Source organism: Ursus maritimus, assembly GCF_017311325.1.
Source record: "Ursus maritimus isolate PB19 chromosome X unlocalized genomic scaffold, ASM1731132v1 scaffold_X1, whole genome shotgun sequence".
Classification (NCBI taxonomy): domain Eukaryota; kingdom Metazoa; phylum Chordata; class Mammalia; order Carnivora; family Ursidae; genus Ursus; species Ursus maritimus.
This window is the reverse complement of record NW_024423319.1, coordinates 29,173,015-29,185,942: the sequence shown is the minus strand read 5'-3', so window position 1 is coordinate 29,185,942 and position 12,928 is coordinate 29,173,015. Positions and strand designations below refer to the sequence as shown.

The 12,928-nt window shown below is 41.2% G+C and overlaps 1 pseudogene; it reads right to left on the bottom strand.

Moving 5' to 3' along the window:
• Positions 1–445: 445 nt before the first annotated feature.
• On the bottom strand, positions 446–1,953 carry LOC121105641 (annotated as a pseudogene).
• Between the last annotated feature and the right edge of the window lie 10,975 nt (positions 1,954–12,928).

Sequence of the window (12,928 nt, the reverse complement as noted above, 5' to 3'; positions counted from 1 at the left end):
GATTGAGCCCCACTCCCTGCTCAACAGGGGAGTCTGCTTCTCCCTCTTCCTCTGCCCCTGCTCATGTTCTCTCTCTTGCTCACTGTCTCTCTCAAATAAATAAGAAATATCTTAAAACAAAAAACAAAAAAACCAACTAAGCATGTTTAACAAAAACAATACTTCTGAAAGTAGAACACAATTTTCTTTTCAGGAAATAATATTGCAAATGGTTGCTTCTGGGTCAATTTACCACAGTAGAGGAGCAAGTTGTTAAGGCATAGCTATGCTCAACTGAGCCACTTTTCTGCACACTTGTAAAGTGCCTGAAAACATTCCTAAGGTCAAGATTTAAAACCATTTTAAGAGACAAGACTTTAAGTGTTTTATAGCCACCTCTGTGAGAGGTTCTTTCCTGCCCCAAATGGTCAAAACTTAATTAGAAGGTTGACAATACTTAAGTTTGTTTTCCTCACCATATCTTCTGTTCAAAATACTATTATCATTGGTAATGTGGTTTGTATCTTGTCTGATCTGGATAATACAGTCCAGAAAGTAGGGTTTGAGAAGATAGACCCTATGCTCATGAAGGAAGTGTTGGCCCTCTGGGTGCAGGCCACATCCTGACTTCCCCCTCCCCTAGTTTTATAAACGGGGGACTCTGAGTTCCTTGACTTTCAGTGAACTGGGGTAAAGAGTGTGAATTACAATGGTGAGAAGGTTGTGTACTTACAAGTCAACTATCCTGTTGAAGCAGAACAGGTCCTGGAAGAAAATATTTCATATAAGGTAGCATCTGAGCAATAATATGTCTATGGAGAAGGCGATGGAGAAGAAGTCAATGGTAGACCTGAAGCTTGGCTGCGAATCAAGTGAGAAGTAGATGGCAACCTGGGAAGGATGTGGTATTTGATGGCTTACTGGTGGTGGAGTTGAGAGTATGGTATAGAATGTTGCTCTGGAGGCATAATATGATGAGAGTTCAATACCATTGGTTCACCCCGATATTCAGGATGATGGCGAGCTCAGGCGTGGAGAGAGGAGGTAGTGGTTCTCAAGCACCTGAGTTTGAGTCATTCTGAATAGGGACAGTTATTAAGTTTCTAAGTTTTCTTGTTGAAATACAAAGGTTTCCTGACTCACTGAAGGAAATTGAGGTGAAGCTGTGTACAATGAATTCCCCTGGAGGAGCACAAATATCTTCTTATGGCTGATTATATGGCTTGTGCAGTACGTGTTGGAAAGGAGGTGGTGGTATACTGTGTTGCCTTGTTGGAATATAGTTCATATGATGCTTGTCTGGCAGCCTTATAAAACGATCAGAAATTTCATGTGGTGTAGAAGCAATACGTAGGATGAACATTTTCAAGTTAAGGACGGGCAGCAAGGTCTCCGGATCTCATATGGCGGTGGTTGATATGAGCATCTAAATCTCTTTGAGACAAGTATGTTCTCTTGCATCCTTGAACAGTGCTACACATGAACAGAGAACCTTGTGCATGCTCCTCAATTCGGTGAACATATTTACTACAGCCTGGACACAACTTATCGCCTTCTTTTGCATGTAACATAGCACAGGCATAGCAAAAAGCATGCTTGCATGGAATCATCCGCCCATAGATTTTAATGGGTAATTTGCATTTGTCACAGAAATGAACTGGGGTGTCATCCCTTTCACCCAAGATGTTTATCCTAAAGTCCCAGAAAATATCTTCACTAGATCTTTGCTCATTTCTAAACGTTTCGCCCCTATTAAAGTCGTACCGTTCTTCCGCGCTAAGATGGTGTCCTTCAGCACTAAGATGGAGTTCTTCCGTGTGCTCCATGATTCAGCTTGCAGGGCATGATGGGAACGGAAATCAACCTCACTGACCCAGGGAGCGCATGTGCGCTACCCTCTTGAACCAGTGAGGCGGAAGTGCACGTGAGTTGCTCCAACTTTGACGTCTTCTTACGTACCCCCATTCCGGTGATGGAGTCAGGCAGGGAAAACAGGAAGTGTTTCAGAGCGGAGTTTGGTTAGACCGCTTTTTTTTTTTTTTTATGCTTCAAGACAAAGTAACCTTTAACTGGAGAAAGAGACTGACCTAGAAGGGAGTTGGGGGGAGGGGGGAGGGGGAGGGGGAGGGGTGGGGAAAAGGAAGGGGAGGGGGGAAGGGGAGGGGGGGTGGGGAGAGAGCAGGCCAACCAGCGCAGTAATATACCCAAAGGCATAGACTTGCTGCGGGTGAGGCAGCCAGCGCACCCTTAAAGGTTTTTTTAGTAATCCACGTTCTTTCCTTTTTTGGGTGAAAGCCCTTCCATTATATGAAATGTTCAAATAGATACTGGATAGCTTCTTATCAAGACGCTGTAGCTCTGGCTTCTCAAACTTTTTTTTTTTTTTTTTTTTTTTAAAGATTTTATTTATTTATGTGACAGAGAGACAGCCAGCGAGAGAGGGAACACAGCAGGGGGAGTGGGAGAGGAAGAAGCAGGCTCATAGCGGAAGAGCCTGATGTGGGACTCGATCCCGGATCGCCAGGATCACGCCCTGAGCCGAAGGCAGACGCTTTAACGACTGCGCTACCCAGGCGCCCCTTCTCAAACTTTTCTGCCAAAGTATCCCCCAATCGTAGAGAAAAGTAAATTTAACTGTGAGAGTGAGGGGAGCAGAGTTCTAAATACCTCTGAAAGCAAGATATTTCTTTGAATAGTTGTACTTTACCTTAAAATTATATGAAGATAACTTGTCTTAAAATGTTGGTTTATTTTATTTTAGAATGTTGGTTCATTTTAATAAAAAAATATTGCTTTTAATTACTTAAATTACTCGACTTTCTCCCTGCCCCTAAAGTCTTTGAGTAGTAGTGATACCCCAGCGAGCTGTGAAGGAGATGTACCAAACGCTGTATGTAGCACACTGGTATAGCTCTCCTCAGCGTTGGTACACTAGTTTGTGATCCACTGCTCGCAGTAGCTTCTTTACTGAGTGCAGGGTCACCGGTAGGACTTAGAAATCTTTTATACAGAATCCTATATAATTGTATTTGTGTATAAGAATATCTGTGAATAAAAGTTAAAGGTTGAAAGCCCCAACAAATTAGGAAGATGATGAGTCACATTATAAAATACCTTCCCATATCTCCCGATTTCTAATTTTGGTTCTTTAAATATTACATCCTCCTGACATATTTGACGTGCACTTATAGAACATTAACAACTTGGAGGAGAGACCTAAGTAAAATAAAAAATTCAAGAGCAGGGGCGCCTGGGTGGCACAGCGGTTAAGCGTCTGCCTTCGGCTCAGGGCGTGATCCTGGCGTTCTGGGATCGAGCCCCACATCAGGCTCCTCCGCTATGAGCCTGCTTCTTCCTCTCCCACTCCCCCTGCTTGTGTTCCCTCTCTCGCTGCCTGTCTCTATCTCTGTCGAATAAATAAATAAAATCTTAAAAAAAAAAAAAAAAGAATGTCTTTAAAAAAAAAAATTCAAGAGCAAATCAGTGATCACTCAAAGATGAATAGGAAGCATATCATAAGTGATCATTCGTTTACGGAAAGATAAGGCTGGATTTACAGCAATACCGTTTGTACTCCCATTTTGGGAACTTATGTCTATTGTAAAGTGAGGCTCACCCTCACTGTGATAGCTTCATCCATACTGTTCAGAATAAGTGCACTCATTTTCATTTACAAGACAACTTCGCAAAGGAAGTAATGAACTACTATGACCAAATATGCCAAATATATGATTAAAAAATAATTGAAGGATAGGTCAGAGCAGGAAATTGCCCTCATTAAGCAGATTATCCATCTCTGCTGAAACGCCGGTGCATAGTCAAAGCTGACCTTTGCCAAACAAAAAGAGAGTCAGCAGGGATGTTGCCCCAAATTGAAAATGCTACAGAGAAAAGAAAAAGCCATTTTTTGATGGTCTTCATTTAGATACTGGAATTGCTGAAGCATATAGCTAGATCAGACTATTTTTTTGCAATTATACTCCATGATTGATGCTGGGGATTTGGAGAAACTCTGAAATAATGAGTAGTTGACAAATTTTCATATTTGCTGACACACTTTATAAAAGAAAAAATACACAGCCTCATAGGACATTTTATCAGAGAAGATGAGCAAGAGAGTGAATGAGCAGCAGAGGTAGGGTTAAAAAGAATAAGAGACAAGCCCCCCTTTTCATGTTGGAAATGATTACGAGTCTTACAGGTCATTGGAAGAAGGAATCCTCTTTATCCATTTCATTATTGATGAATTCCTGAAAAGTTGCATGTAAGTAGGTACCAGTTTTCTCATCTTGACCTGTGATATCACTTCACGACTGTTCTGTCTTTATTTTGAATTTGTCACCTGTGGATAATGGTTATTGATACTTAAACTTTTGGTTTCTTTGGGCTTCTGCTAAATAGCTAATGCCATACAAACACGTAAGTGTGCAAGGGGACCTTGTGACTCAGTATGTGCCCTGCTTTCTGCAAAACAATCCTGTTTGAAATGGAGTAGTTTTCAAGCCTTCTCTGTAATCAGAAGGGTGCAGCTGCTCTGAGCGAACAGAGTTGGGAGCCCAGTCTTACCTCCTTAACACTGTCCAGCTCTGGCATCCCTTTCACCCACTCAGTGGAACACAGTTTGAATACTACTCCTCATACATTTTCTAAGCTGATATATAAAACAGATGGGCATTCATATATTTACCACCTAGATTAAGAAAGAGAGCAGTATCAGTGCACTTGAAAATCCTGCTGTATTCCTCACTCATTATCACCCTCACAGGAGGAAAGCACTGTACTGAATTGTGTATTGTGTATTCATTGTTCTCTTGCTGTTTTCACTTTAAAGAGTCCCATATGTGTATATCTTTATACAAAATATTAGTTACTTTTGCATGTTTTTCACTTTGTAGGTATGGAATAACACTGTGACTTTCTTTATACCTTAACATATTTCTGAGATACTTTGATGTTAATGCATATATTTTATTCATTATCAATACTGTATTCCATTGTCTGACTGTATTATAATTTAAATATTCCCCTACTGATGACTATTCGGGTTGTTCTTACATTTTGCAAGTGTAAGTGCTGCTTTGAAATATTCTTGTACGTGCCTCTTGTACATGTTCCAGAATTTCTCTAGGGGATGTGTATAGGATTGATGTACGGATCATAGAGATATTCAACTTTTGCAAAGTGTGCATACTAATTTGTCAGTGGATTATAAAAGTTTCTGTTGTTCATCTTCACCAATACTTGTTATTAACTGACTCTTAATTTATTACAAATTTGTTGGTTGTAAAATTTATGGGTTTTTTTCAATTAATTATTGAAGATTTTATTTATTTTATTTCAGAGACAGAGCGTGAGTGAGAGAGAGAGCTGGGGGGAGAGGGAGCGGGAGAAGCAGAGTCCCCGCTGAACAGGGAGCCTGATGTGGGGCTTGACCTCCGGACCCTGAAATTGTAACCTGAGCTGAAGGCAGGTGATTAACTGACTGAGCCACCCAGGCACTCCAATTTATGGGTCTTTTTAAAAAGAATTTTTAAAAGATATTTATTTTAAAGGTTTTATTTTTTAACTAATTTCTACACCCAATATGGGTCTTGAACTCACAACCCCAAGATCAAGAGTTGCATGCTTCACCAACTGAGCCAGGCAGGTGCCCCCAAATTTATGTTTTTATGTTGTGTTTCTCTGCTTAAAGTGCAGTTGAGGGGGCGCCTGGGTGGCTCAGTTGTTGGGCGTCTGCCTTCGGCTCAGGGCGTTATCCCAGGGTCCTGGTTTCGAGCCCCGCATGGGGCTCTCTGCTCCACTGGGAAGCCTGCTTCTTCCTTTCCCACTCCCCCTACTTGTGTTCCCTCTCTTGCTGGCTGTCTCGCTCTCTGTCAAATAAATAAATAAAATCTTAAAAAAAAAAAGTGCAGTTGAGCAGTTTTTCATGGTGTTTTGACATTTATAATTCTTGTTTTGTTAGATATCTATTTATATCATTGGACCATTATTGAACAATTTATATTTTTCTTTATTGATTTGTGAGATACTAATTCTTTGCCAGTTATATGACTTGCAGTTATCTTCTCTAACTTTGTAAGTTGCCTTTTAATTTCTTTATGATGTGGTAAATAAAAGTTCTCAATTTTTTTAAAAAAAGTTTTTATTTATTTATGTAATCTCTATACCCAATGTGGGGCTTGAACTCGCTACCCTGAGATCAAGAGTCAAAATGCTCTTCCGACCAAGCCAGCCAGGTGCCCCAGAAGTTCTCAATTTTGATTTATTAGGCTTATCAGTCTTTTTCTTTATGATTAGTGCTTTTCTGAAATGCTTAAAATGTTTTCCCTAACTTGAGGTCATAAAAGATATTTTCCCTTACAATTTTTGTTTTGTTTGGCCTTTCAAATGGAGTCATCTTTAATTGAATTGCAATTGATTTTGTATATTGTAATGTCAGGATATGTTTTTTTTCCTCCACATAAAAAGTCACGTGAAACCGAGTTAAAATGGAGTTGGGGGGCACCTGGGTGGCTCAGACATTTGAGTGTCTGCCTTCGGCTCGGGTCATGATCTCTGGGTCCTGGGATGGAGCCCAGCATCGGGCTTCCTGCTCAGTGGGGAGTCTGTGTCTCTCTCTCCCTCTGTCCCTCCCTACTGCTCCTCTCTCTCTCTCTCTCTTTCAAATAAATAAACAAAATCTCTAAAGATAAATAAATAATAAAATGGAGGGGCACCTGAGTGGCTCAGTTGGTTAAGTGTCTGCCTTCAGCTCAGGTCATGACCTCAGGGTCCTGGGATAGAGCCCCACATTGGGCTTCCTGCTCAGCGGGGAGTCTGCCTTGCCCCCCCACCCCTGCTCGTGCTCTCTCACTCTTTCAAATAAATCAATAAATAAAATCTTAAAAAAAATGGAGTTGGAAGGCCAGGAGGCAGAACTCTCACAATGTAACACTTCTTTTTTAAAATTTTTTAGAGATTTTATTTATTTATTTGTCAGAGAGAGACCAAGAGCAGGAGCAGGGGGAACGGCAGGCAGAGGGAAAAGAGGGTTCCCCGCTGAGCAAGGAACCCAAGGTGAAGCTCAATCCCAGGACCCTGAGATCATGACCTGAGCCAAATTCAGATGCCTAACTGTCTGAACTACCCACATGTCCCACAGCATAACACTTCTTACAGCCCTTTGCAGACTCAACAGGAAGAGAGATACCTTACATTCCTGACAGAAGAATCCTGTATAGTACTTAACTACACCAGCAGGAGGATGAAAGATTTTCTCCTGGCCTAGCAACAGCCCAGCCAATGAGAAACTCTCACAACTTAGCCAATGAAAAACCATTATACTTCAGACTCCCAGTTGACTCCGATGGACTTTTTGTTCATTGGAGCCACTCCCAACTCCCCCCTTTCCTCTATAAAAGAATGTTGCTCTTCTTTGGGGCACCTGGCTGGTTCAGTCAGTGAAGTGTGCAGCACTTGATCTTGGGGTCATGAGTTCAAGCCCCATGTTGGGGGTAGAAATTATTAAAAAACAAACAAACAAACAAACAAACGTTGCCCTCCTTTGTTCTCTGGACTTGCCTATGTTTTTTTCTTAGCTTGTGTGTCCTGAATTGGAATTCTCTGCTAGTCCTGAGTAAAACCATTTTGTTGGTAAAATAACTGACAGTTTTATGTTTTAAGGCTAAGAGTCAATTATCCTAGAACCACTTGTTAAATAACACATTCTTTTCCTTCTGATCTGCAATGGCTAACTCTGTCATATGTCGGATTTTCACATATATGTCTGTTTCTGAGTTCTTTATTCTATTATGTTGGTCTGTTTTCCTATCCCATCTTAATTACTGTGGCTTTATAAAGTTTTAAGGTTTTGGAGAGGGGAGCAAGTCTCTCCAAATTATTTTTCAGGATGATCTTGTCCTATTCTTGGCCATTTGCTTTGTCAAGATATTTTAGGCTGGTGAGATATTAAAGGGATGAAGAAGTTCTGAGGGAAAAGAAGGGGAGAAAATAAGGTTTACAAATACACATTTGCTCATGTCACATTTTTTCTAAAAGTCAACCCTGCTTTTAAGTCAAAGACCAGAAAAGCTGCCTGCCTCAATTTACTGGCATCACTGTTGGTACTCTGTGAGATGAGGCACAGGGTTAACATAATTTTTGTTTCCTTTGCTTTTAAAGCTAACTTCTTTGGGATCTTACCATTTCTTGGGATGGGCAGTATAGCACTGTGATGAAAAGCATGGCCTCTGTTGACAGGCATACTTAGTTTTTTTTAAAGATTTATTTATTTATCTATTTATTTTAGAGAGAGCACAAGTGGGGGAGGGCAGAGGGAGAGAGAAAGAGAGAGAGAGAGAATCTTAAGCAGACTCCATGTGGAGCCTGACATGGGGCTTGAGATCTCTGAACCCTGAGATCATGACCCGAGCAGAAACCAAGAGTCAGATGCTCAACTGACTGCACCACCCAGGCGCCCCTGACGGGCATACTTATGTTTTAATTCTTGCTTGTCTTCTTATGACCTGTGTGACTTAGGCATATTACTTAATCTTTCTGAGACTTGTTATTTTCTTTTCTATCTTTAAATGGTGGTGGTAATAACAATAATAATTTTCCTAATGTGTTAGCTTTTTATTGCTGCCATAATGAATTGCCACAAACTTAGTGCTTTAAAACAACACAAATTTATTATCATAGAGTTTTGTAGGTCAGAAGTCTGACAAGGCTCTCAGTGGACTAAAATCAAGCTTTCGGCAGGGCTGTGCTCCTTTCTGGAGGCTCTAGGGGAGATTCCATTTCCTTGCTCTTTCAGATTGTTGGCAGAATTCAGTTCCTTGCAGTAGTTGGCCTAAGATCCCAGTTTTCTTGTTGGCTGTTGCCTTTGGGCAGATCCCAGCTCCTAGATGTCACCTGCATTTTTTGGCTCATGATTCCCTTCCTCCATCTTCAAAACCACTCTTCAAATCTTTCTTGCCTCTTTTTCCATCACATCATTCTTTGTCTGTGTGTTTGTCTTCCTCTTTTCTCTCTTACTCCAGGTTCAAAAAGTTTTCCACTTTTAAGGGCTCATGCAAGTAGATTTTGCCCACTCAGATGATCCAGGATAATCTCCCCATTTTAAGGCCCATAATTTTAATCACTTCTGCACAGGTCTCTTAGTCTTGCAAAGTAACATATTCACAGGTCCTGAGGATTCAGCTGTGGACATCTTTTGGGTGGGAGGGAAGGTTGGATTATTATACTATTCTGTCTACCACATGTACCTTATATGATTCTTGGGAGGAATGCATGAGCTAATATATGTAAAGAGCTCAATATAGATGTGACATGTAGTAAACAATATTTGAACTATTTCTTACTGGCAAAATGGGTTTTCCCCTTTGCTTTTTTGGTTTTGTTTTTTGGTATATTTATGTGACCTAATTTTACCTTCTACTCAGATAATTTTTTTTTTAAGATTATTTATTTATTTGAGAGAGAGTATGGGAGCATGAGCTGGGGGAGGAGCAGAGGGAGAGGGACACACAGACTCTGTGCTGAGCATGGAGCCCGATGAGGGGGCTAGATCTCATGATCCCAAGATCATGACCTGAGCCAAAACCAAGAGTCCGATGCTTAACTGACTGAGCAACCAGGTACCCCTTACATAATTTCTTTAGAAAAAGCTGTGAATTATTTCAAGCACACAGACTTATACAATTTTTGAGATGCTTGGTGCCCTCCACAGCTGTGGTGGATTGAATTGTGCTCCCACAAAACAAGATCAAGTCCTAATTCCTGGTGCCTGTGAGTGTGACCTTATTAGGAATCGGGGCTTAATATGTATAATGCAGTTAGGTCGAGGTCCTAGTGCTTTAGGGTAGGCCTTAAATCCAGTGACTTATCTTTATAAGGGAAAGGAGAGGGGGATTTTGACATAGGGTCACAGAAGAGAGACACATGGGGGAAAGGCCATACGATCATACAGGCAGAGAATGGAGTGATGCAGCCAAGGGATGCCAAGGATTGCTGGCAACTACCAGAAGCTAGGAAGAGGCAAGGAAAGATTCTTCCCTAGAGCCTTCAGAAGGAACTTGCCCTGATTTTGGATGTCCAGCCTCGCGGACTGTGAGAGAATGAATTTCTGTTGTTTTAAGCCACCTAGTTTGTGGTATTTTGTTATGGCGGCTTGGAAACTACCCACTAGTTTACCATGTTTTCCTAAATTGGTTTTTATTTGAAGTAGCATATTAAAAATAGTCTTGTTTATTTTCAGCGTATAAGACACCTACATTCAAATATATGTCCCAAGATACGGGCAGTACCCTAAGACTCCTTTGGTGTAGCCCGTAATCGAATTAAGATCATTTAGTAAAAGTTATAAAGAAACTGATTTTTAGTTCAATGTGTAAAATAGAGCTTTTTAAAATTTTATTATTATTATTTTTTAATGTAGGCCCCTTGTCCAGAAAGGAGCCAACCCAGGGCTTAAACTTACCACCCTGAGATCAAGACCTGAGTGGAGATCAAGCGTCAGGTGACTAACCAACAGAGCCACCCAGGTGCCCCTAAAATAGAGCTTTCAAACATTACAGTAGTGCATGGCTGTAAGAGCTGTCCTAATACTCAGATCCTAGGCCTTTGGTTGAGGTAGTAGAACTATTTTTTTATGAATGTTTAAGATAAAAATTCATTTTATTTTATTTTAAAAGGTTTATTTATCTGTGAGAGAGAGAACACGAGCAGGGGGGAGGTGTAGAGGGAGAGAGAGAAGCAGACTTCCCGCTGAGTAGGGAGCCCAATGCAGGACTTGATCCCAGGACCCTGGGATCATGACCAGGGATCATGACCTGAGCCAAAGGCAGATGCTTAACCACTGACTGAACCACCCAGGCGCCAGATAAAAATTCATTTTAAAGAGAATTAGATATTGTCATGGTAAGCCAGGAAGAATAGTTTTTTACACTGTAACAGAAAAGTCTGAACTGGCGCTTGCTTACTTAGACGTATATAAGAAAAATACAGAAGGTTCTTACCAATGTTTTCGGTTGATCAGGAACAAAATTTGGTCAAGTTGATGAGGTTGCGGAATATAGGTGAGGTTAAGTGGGGTGGAGTCCGGAGCCGACGACCAAGAAAGAATTCTTGAGACGCCTTTGGTACAAAATTGGTGGTTTATTGAAGCACGGGGACAGGACCCGTGGGCAGAAAGAGCTGCTGCCCGGGTTGTGAGGGGCGGCTGATTATATACCATGGGGTTGGGGGAGGTAAGGAAAAGAGGGAGGTTAAGAAAGTACTTTCATATGTTAAAGAAGACTCACAGGATACTGGAGGCCTTGCTATTGTCAAGTTAAGGTCGTTGACCCCTCTAGAAGGTGTTAATGGTAAGACATTTGGGAGATCCCAGGAGAGTGTTACTTTCCTCCTATCACATGTCCTTTCAATGGGCTGCAGGTCCGGAAAGAAATTCCATTTTACTTACATTTCCTTCTGCCTCAGCCTCCCTCAATTTTATGGAGGGGGTGGTAATGTTAGGGCTCCAGGAAACTGAATTATGGGTCTCTGGAAGTTAGGCTATTGATGAGAAAGCTTCTTCCTTGTAAATCACTAGGACGTGTGTAAACTGAGGGAGACTCAGGTCTTGCAGGATTGCGATCTATGTCAGTTAACCATTTGTTTTTCCTTTCCTTAGCTCTAGGGCAGCCAGGGGTGCCTGAGGAATGTCACGTACATCCCATGGCGGAGGGGGGGATTGCAGGGTGTCAGTTTCTGCTTTGGCCTCAGCTTTGCCTTCTGTTCCCTCATCAAAGTGGTTATCTAGTCTATAAGACTAAATCCACATCAACTGACAGAAATTTGTTTTCTAGAGGGCAATGACGACTCCAGTGTTTATTGAGTGCTCCATATACGATATAAGAAATGTAAATGACGCCATCGCTGGGTTGTGTAGCAGACACTTGCTGGGTGCATTCTGGGTTCCATTCTCTTCCTAACAATATTCCTGTTTGCCTACTGGTATCCATCCCTCTCTGTCCCAGGTCGCTTGCTTCAGGCTACCTAATCAAGGTGAATTTTAGCGCTCTTGTTTGGAATGCTGGTAAGAAGTTCTGTGTATCCCTCTGGATATTAGTCACAAAAATATGGTCATGATTGTAGCTGGCAGCTATGTTATTGCCAGAATAGAATCCAGTTTTAGGATAAAGTTGACACTGAGGACGGTAAAGCAGGAAGATGGAAGGAAATTGAGTCCTTGAAGGTATTCACTGAATTACTGGATCAACTATACATCAGGGATTTAGTTAAGTGAGAAAATAAATCCTCTTTTTGTTTAAAGCCAGTTTGCATTGGGTTTTCTGGTTTTTTTTTTTTTTCCAGCACAAAGTCTTACCTAATATGTTCATAAATCAATGGAAAAAACAATAAATGGCCATATGTAATCGAGTGCTAGATATACTGAAGACAAACCACCAGCAGCATTAGCATTACTGGAGAACTTGACAGAAATGCAAATTTTCAGCCCCTCACCCCAGGTTAACTGCCTTGCTCTGTCTGGGGGTGGCGCCCAGTAACCTTTGTTTTAACATGCCTTGCAGGGGACTCTGTTGCTGGCTAAAGTTTGAAAAACTACCCTGGAAGTTTAAAATGGAAAAGAAGACTTCACAGGGAAGGTGAGATGAACTAAATCCAGGAGCAAGATGGCCTTTTGAAAAGAAGACTTATGAACCAGAATGAATAAAGGCACAGAGGTAGGAATGGATGTTATTTATGGGGCATTCTCTGGGTAATTGTGACTCATAAAATAGTAAAGGATTCATATTGCATGGATGTTAGGGTAGCAGAGAGTAGGTGGCTGAGACGGAGTTTTTGTTTTTTGTCCTGTTACTCTCATTTCTCCTGAACCCTTTGCAAACCTGGACAGTAGAACGCACTATCGGTGTTCTTCATTGGTGGCAATATATGCTGAGATCCACCTGTGTGTAGAATAGCT